At 43.5% G+C, this 13,673-nt stretch overlaps 2 pseudogenes; both read right to left on the bottom strand.

Moving 5' to 3' along the window:
• Positions 1-208: 208 nt before the first annotated feature.
• Positions 209-2,442, bottom strand: LOC148060601 (cytochrome P450 1B1 pseudogene; annotated as a pseudogene).
• A 1,290-nt stretch (positions 2,443-3,732) lies between these two features.
• LOC148060600 (cytochrome P450 1B1 pseudogene) lies at positions 3,733-6,301 on the bottom strand (annotated as a pseudogene).
• Positions 6,302-13,673: the final 7,372 nt, after the last annotated feature.

Raw genomic sequence — 13,673 nt, 5'->3', positions numbered from 1 at the left:
AATGCTGCTTCACTCATGCTGTGGTCTGAAGTCCAGAGTGACTCATGTTAAACATTGATGAGCTAGCTTGCTAACACGATGAGTCACAGTCCACCAGCCACGGGGGTCAGACCAGAGCAGAGGGTCCGGGTTACCCAAATGATCCTGTCACAACAACAGTGACCGCAGAAGCTTCCGCGAATCCCAGAGATTCAGACTCGGACTCTGATTTTTGCATTTGATTTATTACAACGTTTTAGGTCATTTTCAAGGGAGACAGTATTCGAGTGATCCAAAAAAAACAACAGAGCCACTTGAACAACATAATACGAATACATGTATGCGAAAACACTGGCACTTTAAAATTGAGTTTTAATGTTTCATTTGTTTTCAATGCTCACATTTTTTTTTTATATACATTTGATCGACACACTGAGGTTTTATCCTTTTTTATCCTATTTTTTTGTCTATAGTCTTTTCTATAGTATAGTTTTAAATCAAATTCATATTAAAGATTGACTGACTTCACATCATTTACAAAAACAAATATCATATTTTACAAATATTTGATCAACTGGTAATATAAGTGACATCATTATTAAATATCAAGTTTTTATTCTTTCAAATCTATTTAGAAATATGTCAAAATAGTTTAATTATAAGAACGTTTTCAAATTATAACTGTTTTAAGTGCAATAAAAACCTCAATAATGACATCTTTATTAACATATATATCAGAAAAACAGTAAAATAAATTTGATTTTAAGGATTAAATGTCCTCATATTAGCTTCACTTTGGTGTTTTCAGACTCTTCCCCACATTAACAAAAAGTGCAGTTGGTGAAATATTCCTATTTTTCAGCATAAACTCAAATTTCATAAGTTATCAGCCCCTGACGTTGACTCTGATCTTGTTGTCAAAAGGCTTCAGAGTCAGACCATACGTGTAGTCCAGAGTCAGATCTTCCTCCGGACTTTTCTCGAAACTGCACTGGTGAAGCAAAATAGCAAAGAACAAAAACAGCTCCACCTTGGCGATCTGTTCCCCGATGCATCTCCGTTTCCCGGCGGAGAAGAGCATCACGTTGTTGGTGACGTCCCGGTCCAGGCGGCCGTTCCCGTCCAGGAAGCGTGACGGGTCGAAGACCTGCGGGTCCTTCCACTTCAAGGGGTCATGATTGATAGACCACTGATTGATGAAGACCACCATGTCTTTTGGAATGTGGAAGCCCTCGACGGTGACGTCCGAGGTGGTCGCGTGGGGGATGGTGACCGGGACGAAGCTGATGAAGCGCATGATTTCGTAGATGAAGGCGTCCAGATAGGCCAGGTTGGGTCGGTCCTCCACGGACGGCAGCCGCTCCCGCCCCACCACTTTGTCGATCAGACATTGCAGCTTGGTTTGGATGTCGGTGTGTTTAGCCAGGAGAAGGATCCCCCAGTGAAGGCCTGTGGAGACGGTATCAAAACCAGCCCCGATCAGATCGGCCACAGTCGATTCCGTGTAGCTCTTGCCGAGTCCCCTTTCATCATGCTCGTTCTCGGTCACCCCGATGATGGCGTCACTCATGTCTCTGGTCACGTTAGGGTCGAACGTTCCTCTACGCTCCTCCACCTTAGTGCAGACGAACCCGAAGAAATCCTTATTCAGCTCTTTGAAGTTCTCGAACACGCTGCGCACCGGGTTGGGGAAGGACTGGAGCCACGGCATCACGTCCACCAGACTCCCGGCGCCGACCGTCTGCCCGAACTGATCGACTCTATGCAGCAGATCCCGGAACTCGGCGTCCTCGTGTCCGTAACGTTTCCCGAAACACAGGGCGCAGATGACGTTGGCGGCCGCGACGGTCAGCGGGTGGGCGGGGATGAAATATCCTTTCTCGGCGCTGGCCTCGACGATGACCTTCACCAGGTCTTTGGCTTCGCCCACGATGTGCTGCTCTAAGGCTTCCTTGGTCTCAGTGTTGGCGGCAGAAAAAGCTCTGAGAGTTGACTGAGCAATCTTCCGGTGTACCTTCCACTCTTTACTGTAGGTGGAGAATGACAAGCTGTGGCCCCCAGAGACTGTCCTGAAGGATACAAAGTCCGGTCTCCCTGCAAACTCGGTGCTGCGCTCCACCAGAGCCTGGCGGATCGCCATGGTTCCATTCAGGACGACAATATCGCTGCCGCCCAGTCGTATCTGGTAGACGTTGCCGTACTTCTTAGCCATGTTGGCGAAAGAAATGTGCGGCATTTGGCCGAGCTGCATGGCGTTGCCCACCACAGGCCAGGGGATCGGTCCGGGCAGTTTTCTCCTCAGGGCCACGTTTCTGACCCAAAGACAAGCTTCTAGAAAAATCAGGCAAATAACAAAAGCGACCAGAAGCGGCTGAATCTGTCCACTCCATCCCCTCGCTTCGAACTCCAGTTGCGCCATCGGGTCCCCCCCACAAAAAATGAATCAAATTCACTGAGCTTAAAAACGCCTGCACTGGACAAGCTGCAGCGTTTGAGCGTTAACACTTATATATCTACTTGGTGGGAGGGAACTCACCATCCCTCCCCTCACTTTTTGACCAAGAGACCATTTTTAGATCGCCGTCCTTGTCAGATAAATCGAGCCAAAACTCACATGAAGTTGCAAACTGTGACCAGACTAGATTTTTAGAGCCGTCCTCGGCAACATTGATTTTCTTATCTTCACTAATCATTAGAAGAATGTTAAACTGTAGAAGAGTCAATGTACTATTTATAGATTTGTTCCTAAACTGAACTTAACTTGATGAGTTCAAAAGTCAATTTACTGCAAACAATGTTTGTTTGACATATGAATACTTTAAGAAATATACAATTTTACTCCATTTTAATCTAAATATTTCATTATTACTCCACTATTAATATTGAACATATTAAGTTTTCATTTTTTACTATTAATATCAACTTGTTTACATTTTATTGCATGATATAACATATTTTTCAATTTCTTTATGATAGGTTTTAAGCTAAATCCGTTAAATAGAAAAGCACAAAATTGCTTAAAGAAGAGTCTTGTTCTCAATTCCATTCTAATATATATTATTACATAAATATATATATATATATATATATATATATATATATAAAAATCGATATATATATATATATATATATATATATATATATATATATATATATATATATATATATATATATATACATATATACATATAGATAGATATATATATATACTAAAATGTTATTTATAAATGATGAATTTATTGCAAGAAAAACTGTATTTCATCATATTATTTTCCTTAGTTATCATTATATTAACACTATATTGTTAAATTCCTCGGTTACATATATAGTGTGTAAATTAAAAATATATATATTATTTGTATAATGTCCATAAAAGTTATTACGCAATATCAGTGAAAATTAAATGAGCATTTTACATGTCGTAGCAAAGCGCTTAATAATAGAAAAAATGCAACTTTATTATCTTTTTATTGTTAGTAATTGTATTTTTTATGGACTTCTAGAAAGATTTTAATTTTAATTAAAGTGTTATACAAAGAAATGTACTATAATAATCAGCATAGTCCCTATAATGTTGTTTGTTTTTTTACTTAAGAAAGGATCAGGATGAGAAAACATTAACGACAGATTAAACTTTGACTTTAGTTCAACCAAGACTCAAGAAAAACAAATACAAGCGTAAAAGAAAAACAGAAACAGTGATTTTATTAAAGTACTTTATTTCACATCCAATTTCAACTTGTAGCGTCACTTCAGATTTACAACCGAGATGAAACGACACACTTTTACACACTCTTTATTCATATACATATATATATATATATATTTTCATAGCTTATTTTCCCGTCACGGAGAGCCAACACGCCACTTCTTGACAGCTAAAGAATGCCCAAACATTCATTCAAGAGCGAGTAGTTTCTTGGCACAGTGAGGCGAACATGAGCGAGGGAGCGCAGTGGCATCTGTGTAGCTTTGAAGATGCTACTTGTAAACAAATATGCTTCTAATAATGCCTCGTGAGCGACTGCACATCTGCACTGTGTGTATTGTTGAGGCTTGTGTTTGCCACGGGGGACACGGGAGGGGAGGCGGGTGAGGTCGGTGGGGGGGGAGGCAGTGCTCAAACAGTAACAGGGGCCACTTGTGTAAATGAAACAGTTCCTCTTCGTATTATTCATATGCTTTGGATACAGTAGATAGTAGAAAGTTTATTATCTAACCTGAAACATAACATTCATATATAGGAAACAGATTAAATACACAGATGAACAATAGTGGACTCAGATATTAAGAAACACAATCAAGTATTTTATGGACACGGATTCTTATTTAGAGACATTTCCGAAGCTCTTTTCGTAGCTGAACCCCTCATGGGTTGAATCATCGTTCATTAGCAGCCGCACACATTTTTTATAGGTTTTATATTCTTGTAAAATGTCATAGAAAGAGTTGTTTTTAATTGTATAACACGTGGGTTCTTGCACTGAAAATTAAGATTATGGTCCAAGCTGACTTTAAGGTTCTGCCTCCTAGTTCAGTAGACACCTATAGGACCCCCACACCCGGGTCCACCAGGACTTAAGTGGTACATACAAAAAGACCCTTTTTTTTCAGTACTCACTGGTCATTGTCTCTGCTGAGGAAGTGACTTCTGGCCTCGAGTCAAAGAAGATCTTCACGCCGGGGAAGCCAGTAGTTTCCCCCGGAGCTTGGCGCTCACATAGAATTTGAGGGGCTTCAGCGTGAGCCCGTAGGAGCAGTCCAGGCTGAGGGGCTCCGAGGGGTCGCTGTGGATGCTGCACTGGTGCAGCAGCGTCGCCGTGAACAGAAACACTTCCACTTTGGCGATCTGGTCGCCGATGCATCGCCGCTTGCCCGTGGAGAAGACCATGACGTTGTTGATGACGTCCTTGTCCAGAGCGCCGTGTTCGTCGAGGAAGCGCAAGGGGTTGAAGACGTGCGGGTCCTTCCATTTCAACGGGTCGTGGTTGACCGACCACTGGTTGATGAAGACCACGGTGTCCTTGGGGATGTGGAAGCCGTCGATGGTGACGTCCGAGGTAGTGGAGTGAGGGATGGTGACCGGGACGAAGCTGGTGAAGCGCATCGTCTCGTAGATGAAGGCGTCCAGGTACGCCAGGTCGCCTCGGTCGCTGACCGACGGGAGGCGGTCCCGACCCACGACCTTGTCGATCAGGAGGTGGAGTTTCACCTGCATGTCCTGGTGTTTGACCAGCAGCAGGAAGATCCACTGGATGATGGTGGACACGGTGTCCTGGCCTGCCCCGATTAGATCTGTGACGGTCGACTCCACGAACTCCCCGGAGAGTCCACTCTCCTTCCGGTGTTCGATCTCGCTGATGATGGCGTCGCTCATGTCTCGGGTCACATCGGGGTCGAACGACTCGCGGTGCTGCTTCACCTTGTGCCGCACGAACGAGAAGAACTCCTCGTTGAGGTTTTTGAAATTCTCGTAGACGCTCCTCACCGGGTTGGGGAAGTTCTGCAGCCAGGGCATGACGTCCACCAGGCTGCCGGCCCCCACCGTCTCCCCGAACTTGTCCAGGCGCTTGAGCAGGGTCCTGAACTCCAGGTCATCGTGGCCGTATCGCGTCCCGAAGCAAAGGGCGCACATTATGTTAGCAGCTGCGACCGTGAATTCGTGGGAAGGGTCGAAATAGCGTCCGTCCGCACTGTTGCGCAGGAAAACCTGCACCAGTTCCATGGCCTCGGCCAGGATGTGCTGCTCGAAGACTCTTTTCGTAAGACTGTTTGCAGAGGAAAAGGCTCTGAGGGTGGACTGGGCAATCTTCCTGTGAGCTTTCCATTGTTTGCTGTAATTAGTAAATGTCAAGCTCCTGCCTCCAGAGATCATCTGGAACGAGACAAAGTTGGGTCTGCCTGCGAACTCCTTGCTGTGCTGCACCAGAGCCTCACGTATGGCCCGGTCCCCGTTCAGCACCACGATGTCGTTGCACCCGAGCCGTATCTGGTAGACTTTACCGTACTTCTCGGCCAACCTGGCGAAGGTGATGTGGGGCATCTGGCCCAGCTGCATGGCGTTGCCCACGAGAGGCCAGGCGAAGGGTCCCGGCAGCCGTCGCTTCTGCCTCAGGTTCCGGACCCACAGGCAGGCTTCCAGGCAGAAGAGGAAAACAAACGAGGCGACCAGAGCCGGCTGGACCTGACCGCTCCACTCTCGGATGATGCTGCTGCCCTGCACCCCGAACTCAGAGTCCAGTGCCATCCTTTGCCTTGTTCTGTCTTGAACAAAAAAAAAAAAAGCTAGTGAAGTATCTCCATCACCTGTGATGTCACTGCCTTCTAAGCAGAGAATGATTTCATGAAGATTTTGGGGGTTTAAGTGGCTGATTCCTGCGCCTCTCCCTCCTCTTATATGTTTTCAGTGGGTGGGCAGGGCCGAGGATAACTTTCATACTCCTCCCATCGTGGGAGCCCCGCGGACCCCTCTATATCATCCTGCACTCGCTCTCGCAGCAGCTCGGTCGGGAGCTCGCGTCGGAGGAGCAACTGGTGATCGAGGAGTCGACGTGTGGAGCCAATTTGTTCACTAATTGGAGGAGCAGCAGCGTTCGCACTTTGCTGAGTGTTTCATTCATGGTTTCTGGCTGTGGAGGAGGCAGCAGTGGCCGCACTGTTTACATAAGAACTGCTCCTTTCATGGGGGGGTCAACACTCCGGACTTATATCTGTCAGTGAGAGGCTGCGCTAAAAATACTTTTAATTTAAAATGAATACTATTGTGAAACCTTTTTCAATAGAATCACATCAAAACAAGATACATTTCTTCAATTAAAAACTGTTTGTTTTACATTTTTCTTTATATATTTATACAGGTAAGTGAAGAAAAAGTAAGTTTTTTTACCATTTATATTATGTAATAAAAAGTCGTTTTTAAACCTCTAAACTTTCAATGGTTTATAAACGTTTGAATAACCAGCATTTATTAGACTTCAGTTACATTTGAATAATCAATCCAAGTTGTTTGTTAAGATTTAGCTTTATTTTTTAAAAATAAATCTGTTAAATTGTTAAGACTTTATAGACGCCCTGTATTTAGTAGTATTCACCTGCATAACTCAAAACAAGAATATACTAATTTTAATCATATAAAAACACGTAGTAGTGATAAACTATATTTATTATAATGTGTTATTGAAGTATAATTTAATCAGGGCAATGAGGGGGCAGAGGCCCATCCCAGCTAGTTAGGAGGAGAGCTGGGGGTGCCCCTTAAATCTATCTGAGCCACAAGACTTTGAGTTTTTCCATTAACCTAACCACTTCTTCACTGTTCTCTCTAATAAATAATACTTTAATTTATTCCATAGTTTAAATGATGTAAATACTAAAAAAAAATATAAAAATATATATAATTATGTTTCTTTTAAGATGGCAAAAAATTACAAAAACAGTTTAATTGCTCTCATACCAGATTTATAAACAAGAGAACGAAGGAACAAATCATTAAAAAGAAAAAAACAAGGCCTGGTTAACTGTTGAGGAAAGTTTGTAAATAATTTTGCGAGAACTTGTTGACAAACTAGATTAAAAACTGTTTAAATATATTTTTTTAAGCTTGAGTTTAAGCTGCTCTTTAATATGTCTCTGTAGAGAAGTTTCCAATTTTGTAATGAACTGGTTGACGATATACACACTTTATAATTGATTTTCTCATTTGGCCCCTAGTTTCATCAACTGTGGCCCTCTTCGAAATAAAGTTGTGACCCCTCTGATGTATAGGGTCCCCCCTAAACTCACGTGTTTTCCCAATAGTCCCTTTCTTTTAAGTCACCGCTTCTTCAGCTCTGCTCGCACTAATACCGAGCAATTATTGGCATTTGTTTTTCATGTTCGTCAGTAGAAGGTCGGGCTTGAATTAACACCCGCGGGTTTGAAAGTCACGAACGCTCCGACTTGTCACGACTTCGAACTTTCAAACTTCCTTAAAAAGATCGCTTTCCCTCGCGGGACGAACGATTGTTTAACAGAGAGGGGGGGACCCTTGGTCGCGTTTTTTGTTAGTGTTGTCTAATAAAGACAAACATTTCTTTGGAAGGGCAACTTTGTTGAAAAACAAACAATAAAAAGTGAGTCACTACACGATGTTGTGTGTTCTTCGGGAAAGGAACCGTAATCAGTCCTGTGGAGTTTTTTTTTGCCTCAGAGCTGTTTGTCTTGAGAAAACGCACTGTGGCTGAAAACCAAAGCCTCCAGAATGATTCCTCGGTTAACCAGAGACATAGCAACGTCTTTGGATACGTCGCCTGCACCGACTGTTTCTTCTTTCCTCCTATAGGGGGAACCCCCCAACCCCTCATCTCCTGACCCCCATCCTCGCCCGTGTCTACTGCTCGCACACATGTGGCCACTCGCATCCCCATCATGCTAATTAGAGCCAGGTTTGTGGCCGAGGAAGGGGGTCGGTTTGAGGGGGGCTATAGGTTTTTTTTCTTGCATGCGTGCGGGGCCCGGTTCCTGCGGTAACTGGGTGTTGCGTGTGCATCTTGCGTGTGGCTGCCGTGTTTGGCTGTGATTACCTCTCGTAACCTGGCTGTGAAAGGTCGGCCCTGACCTGCAGTTGACTCTTAAGCTTAAGGGGGGCCGGCGGGCCTAACGTGTGAGGGGTCTCTTTTTTTTTCCCTTTACCCCAGCAGGGGGGCCCCCGCTTACCGCTATGGAGACGGAAACCAAATGGCCAATCGAGGCAGACCCCGGCTCTGGAGCTAATCATTGTTTACTAGTCTCATTTCCACTTCTCAGTGAGCTACTGTCACGCACAGCACCGACGGGGGAGGAAGGAAGCGAGGGAGGGAGGGAGGGAGGGAGGTCGGGGTGTGAGAAGGGGTCGCAGCCTTATTGGGGGGACGAAAAGGAATAACCAGGGGGTCCGACCTTTGAGCAGACGTAAACGCTCGGAGAGAACCGTGTCTCTGAGCCGAGGGTTTTACTGACTGGCAACGATGTTGTTTGTGTCAGAAGGTCTTAAGAAAAAGCCACAGTTTTCTCTCCATTTCTCGTTCGTGGACAATTATCGCGAAAAAAATGGCCTCTCGGCGGTAACCGGAGTCCGCACGATGGCGGGAGCGGAGACCGTGAGTTTCCCCCCCGAGGGATTTGAAACTCATCCCGTGTCAAGTCCCGCAGAAGCTCTGTTTTCTTTGGGTTGGCGAGCGACGGAGAGTTTGGGTGAGAAGTTAATCCTGGGAAGTGTTGCTTGTGCTGGGTTTTCTTCGCTGGACTGTCAAAACAAGACTTTCCATCCCAGTGTGATCACAGGATCCATTTATCTTCAGAGCAAGTTTCTGTGCGGATTCTTTACAGAGAAACATTTCACACCTAACTGAGTTTTGGTCGTAAAGTACGTGAAGATGCACTCAAATGACCGTTTTCAAAAAAAATAATTCAAAACTTATGACTTATATATATACTGTATATATATATATATATATATATATATATATATATACAGTATATATATATATATATATATATATATATATATATGCATACAATGTAGCTCACTGTGGGTTAGAGGTGCACCAGAACAGAACATACATTGGAAAACACAATAGTACACAACACAACAGTACGCAACACAATGGTTACCAACACAACACTAAAAGACACAATCGTCTCAGCACATCCATACGCAACACAACGGTAAGCAACTCAACGGTATGCAAAACAACGGGACACAAAACAATATTGAGCAACACAATTGTTTGCAACACAACGGTACCAAAACACAACGGTACCAAACCCAACGGTATCAAAACACAACGGTACTAAAACACAACGGTACCCAACACAACGGTATCAAAACACAACGATACCCAACACAACGGTACCCAACACAACGGTATCAAAACACAACGGTACTAAAACACAACGGTACCCAACACAACGGTATCAAAACACAACGATACCCAACACAACGGTACCCAATACAACGGTATCAAAACACAATGATACCCAACACAACGGTACCCAACACAACGGTATAAAAACACAACGATACCCAACACAACGGTACCCAACACAACGGTATCAAAACACAACGGTACCAAACACAACGGTATCAAAACACAACGGTACCAAACACAACGGTGCCCAACACAACGGTACCATAACACAAATGGTAGGCAAAACAACGGCACCCAACACAACGATAAGCAACCCAATGGTACGCAACAAAAAAGTTTACAACACAATGGTACACAACGCTACGCAACACAACACTAAGCAACACAAGGCTACGTAACACAACACTAAGCAACACAACGCTACGCAACACAGTGATACCCTGCACAAGGGTATGCAACACAAGGGTACACAACACACTGGTTCACAACAGTACACAACTGTTTGCAACGCAACAGTACGCAACACAACTGTACGCAACACAATGGAACGCAAACCAGTGGTATACAACTTAACAAAACTGTTAACAAACTGTACTCTCAAAGCGAAAAAACTCTAAACATATTTTTAAGCCACACAATACTAAGGAACACAAAGCTTGGATTTATTATTCAAAGCTTAACATGTTTTTGGGCTTTAAAGTAAATTAATAGAGAAAAGAAAGTTAGTTTAAGTGTCTCAGAATATACGTAGGTTAAGTAAAAGTTAAAGTAATGACGTTTTTATTTCAAAAGTCTAGACGCAGCGTTACCCTCGTGTGCGCCGCACAACTGTTCGACCAGGACATTGCTACACAATAGTGGTACAAATGTACTTGTTTGTGTGACATACATTGTCCCACGAAAAAACAACACACCCTGGTGTCTTCTTGACTTTAGAAGCGTTGGTTTGAGTCACTGCCATCCTTGTAAGCGGAGCCACTTCTACAAACTGGAGGAGCGGTTTCAGCGGTCGACCCGGGAACATTTCTGGACCTGAGCCGGGAACAGGAACAGCCCCACATGGGACATGTTAAATGTGAAGGCATGCAAGCAAGAGTTGCACATGGTCTTGATTTTATGAAATTGTTAAATATTGTTACGCTTTCAGGCGAAACACATCCCTTTGCCACCGGGGTCTAAAAAACACTGCCGGGATATCGCTTTCCAACGACTTGAGGGTTCAGGCCGGGTACAGTCGTGGGTCACGTTGATGCTGGTCCCCGAGAGTTGTTTTGACGAGCGACGCACGACTCTTGACTTTAACCGAGACGGATACTTTCCAGTCGCTAACGCAGCATAAATGACCCATAATTTGATGTTTGAAAAAAACGTTCAAATTAAGGCTGTAAGTTGAATTAACATGCTTCATTACATGGTATATGATGAATTACGGAGCTCGGAAAATGTAATGACGCGTGCAGAAGAAAGAGTTTGAGCTTCAGCTTTGACTCTTGAGAGAATAAAGTTGAACCAGTTTTTCTTCATTTAACAGCTTTGCTTGGTTACGATTAGTTAATTAATAATTACTGTTTATTTAACCTTTTTTTGTAATGCATTTTTATAATTGATAAATAAAGTTCTCTCTCCGTCTACATCCATTTACGCCTTTTAAAACTGACGCGTATTCAAGGTTGTTTACTTTTAGAAAACTATATTTTTACTTCTTTTTTTTCTTGTAAATTCCTACACATGTGAGTAACCTGTCACTGGCAGTTGATGGACACGGTGTGTTCTCGTGTCAGATCACTTTAGAATAATGAAATAGAAAGTTGCTGAATGGAACACATCTGAGTGGAGTTATATACACGGAACCCGCCGAGGTCAAGTGAGTCCCCTTGCCAAGATGCGATTAACTGGAACCTCTAAACCCACATATCTGTGTGGGTCACTGCCAAGTAGACAGAAACAGTGAGTGGCTAAGAATCACTGAATCCCACAAGGTCAAATGAGTCCCTTTGGCAAGATGCGATTAACTCATAGAACTACTAAACCCCTATATCTTTGTGAGTCAGTGTCAAGTAGACAGAAACAGGATGTGGCTAAGAATCACTGAATCCCACAAGTCCAAGTGAGTCCCTGTTCAAGGAGGCACCAAACGACTAACCTTCTAAATCTTTGTGGGTGACTGTCAAGTAGACCGAAGAAGGATGTGGTCAAGAATCACTGAATCCCACAAGTCCAAGTGAGTCCCTCTACAAAGAGGCACCAAACCACTAACCTTCTAAATGTTTGTGGGTCACTGTCAAGTTAACAGAAACAAAATGTAGTTCAGAATCACCGAATCCCACAAGTCCATGTGAGTCCCTGTGCGAAGAGGCCATTAACTCATAGAACTACTAAACCCACATATCTTTTTGAGTCACTGTCAAGTAGACCGAAGAAGGACTTGTGGGATTCAGAAAGAGGATGTGGCATAGAATCACTGAATCCCACAAGTCCAGGCGAGCCCCTCTAAAAAGAGGCGCCAAACCACTTACCTTCTAAATCTTTGTGGGTCACTGTCAAGTAGACCGAAGAAGGACTTGTGGGATTCAGAAAGAGGATGTGGTCAAGAATCACTGAATCCCACAAGTCCAGGTGAGTCCCTGTGCCAAGTGGCACTAAACCACTGACCTTCTAAATCTTTGTGGGTCACTGTCAAGTAGACCGAAGAAGGACTTGTGGGATTCAGAAAGAGGATGTGGCATAGAATCACTGAATCCCACAAGTCCAGGTGAGTCCCTGTGCCAAGAGCACATAAACCACTCACCTTCTAAATCTTTATGGGTCACTGTCAAGTAGGTGGAACTATGATGATAAGAATGACTGAATCCCACAAATCTGAGTGAGTCCCTGTTATGTAAATGGCCATACAAGACTTGAATTGTCAGAGTGAACAGATCAATGTGAACAAAATCCTTGTAAAACTGAAAAGTCATGTAATAAATTCTTCCCCAGAGTTGATGGATGAAGTTCACTTGAGGTCAAAACGTTCCCTCAGAAGTTGAGACTCTCAGAGGTTACAGACAAAACTTTGCTCATTTATTCTTAATGAAGTTATTGATTTGAATCGTAGCCTGGAGCTGCGTGATAGAACCCACCCCCGGACCGGAGCCATGTATTATGAACGTAATCGGGGGATATTTGTTTGTAATGGCGGCGTCTTTGCGTGCTGTGTGGAGCGGAGCGTGGATGAGCTTGCGTGCCATGCTGGCCTGGCGTGCGCGGCGCTCGGTCACTGAACTCCGGCCTCCCTGGGGAGGCGGCGAGGGAGGGAACAGGGGGTGAGGTGTAGCGCGAGATTAAAATGACACGGGGGAGAAAGCACAAGTAGAAATGTCTTCCAGATGACCCCGACTCTCTGAGTTCATCAAAGCTGAGACACCAACCGTTCGCTGCCAGAAATCAGAGCAACATTAGCGTGTTTGTTTAAAACTCCAGCAGCAGCTACGAGGCTCTGACTTTGACCTAAATCAACTTTGTCTAGTTTAGGGAAACTTTGTCCATCATTTACTGCACGATAAGCATCGGTTTGTTCTTTTACTAGTTAGTGAGTTTCATGAGCTGGAACTATGAATCATTGATTTTTTTCATATTTCTGGAGTTTTGTACAAAGTGACAACTTAGAGACATAGATGGTCAATAGTAATAGAATATTACAATTAAAATTTGAGCCAAGAAAAAATATGAATCTAATTAATTATTTTAATAAATAAATCAATAAAATACAGTATATATATATTAAAAACTATCTTAAAGTTGTGAAACAAACAAAATTAAAGATTTTAA

This window comes from Callionymus lyra, chromosome 18 (genome assembly GCF_982586985.1).
Source record: "Callionymus lyra chromosome 18, fCalLyr1.hap1.1, whole genome shotgun sequence".
Classification (NCBI taxonomy): domain Eukaryota; kingdom Metazoa; phylum Chordata; class Actinopteri; order Syngnathiformes; family Callionymidae; genus Callionymus; species Callionymus lyra.
The sequence above is the reverse complement of the archived record's forward strand: the minus strand, read 5'-3'. Positions and strand labels throughout refer to the sequence as shown.